Source organism: Cibotium barometz, unplaced genomic scaffold (assembly GCF_041138505.1).
Source record: "Cibotium barometz isolate CiBa-2024 unplaced genomic scaffold, ASM4113850v1 ctg200, whole genome shotgun sequence".
Classification (NCBI taxonomy): Eukaryota; Viridiplantae; Streptophyta; class Polypodiopsida; order Cyatheales; family Cibotiaceae; genus Cibotium; species Cibotium barometz.
Window position 1 is genome coordinate 206,495 of NW_028229431.1, and position 1,268 is coordinate 207,762.

A 1,268-nucleotide genomic window follows, 5' to 3' on the forward strand; every position below is an offset into this window, starting at 1 on the left:
ACGTTACGAGATTGATCGTAACACTACGTAGCAGCGTCATTGCGCAGCAGCGCCACGCTGCGAAGCACCGTTGTTGCGCATCAGTGCCCTAAGCAGCTTCTGTTCACCGTGCCCAACCCTAAGCAGCTTCTGTTCACCGTGCCCAATCCTAAGCAGCTTCTGTTCATCGTGGCCCAACCCTATCCTAAGCACCATGCTGCGAAGGAGCGCTGCTGCGCAGCAGCGCCCTAAGCAGCTTTTGTTTACCGTGCCCAATCCTAAGCAGCTTTCACCGTGCCCAATCCTAAGCAGGATTGGGGTCCGGAGACGCCGTGGAGTGTCCCTAAGTAGCTTCTGGTGTTGGTTCTTACTAAACAGCAATTCTCCGCGTGCAAGAAACACATCCTTCCATCATTTTTTTACGATTTTGACGTTACGAGATTGATCGTGATGCTGCGTAGCAACGTCGCTGTGCACTAGCGTCCTAAGCAGCTTCTGTTCACCGTGCCCAACCCTAAGTAGCTCCTGTTCAGCGTGCCCAACCCTAAGCAGCTCCTGTTCACCATGGCCCAGCCCTAAGCACCTTCTGGATTTTGGGTTCGGGTTTGGGGTTTGGGGTCCAGAGACGCCATGGATTGGCCCTAAGCAGCTTTTGGTGTTGGTTCTGGCTCACTAAACAGCAATTCTAAGCGTGCCAGAAACACATCCTCCCATCATTTTTTTGCGATTCTGACGTTACGAGATTGATCGTGACGCTGCAAAGCAGCGCCTTAAGCAGCTTCTGTTCACCGTACCCAACCCTAAGCAACTTTTGTTCACTGTAGCCCAACCCTAAGCACCTTCTGGATTTTTGGTTCAGGTTTAGGGTTTGGGGTCCGGAGACGCCGTGGAGTGGCCCTAAGCAGCTTCTGGTGTTGGTTTCGGCTCACTAAACAGTAATTTTGCGCGTGCCAGAAACACATCCTCCCTTCATTTTTTTGCGATTCTAACGTTACGAGATTGATTGTGACGTTGCGCAGCAGCACCATGCTGTGAAAGAGCGTTGCTGCGCAGCAGCATCTTAAGCAGCTTCTGTTCACCGTGCCCAACCCTAAGCAGCTTCTGTTCACGGTGCCCAACCCTAAGCTGCTTTTGTTCACCGTGGCCCAACCCTAAGCAGCTTCTGGATTTTGGGTTCGGGTTTGGGGTTTGGGGTCTAGAGACGTTGGGAGTGGCCCTAAGCAGCTTCTGGTGTTAGTATGGCTCACTAAACAGCACAACAGCTCCATACTGCGAAGCAGAGTTGCTAC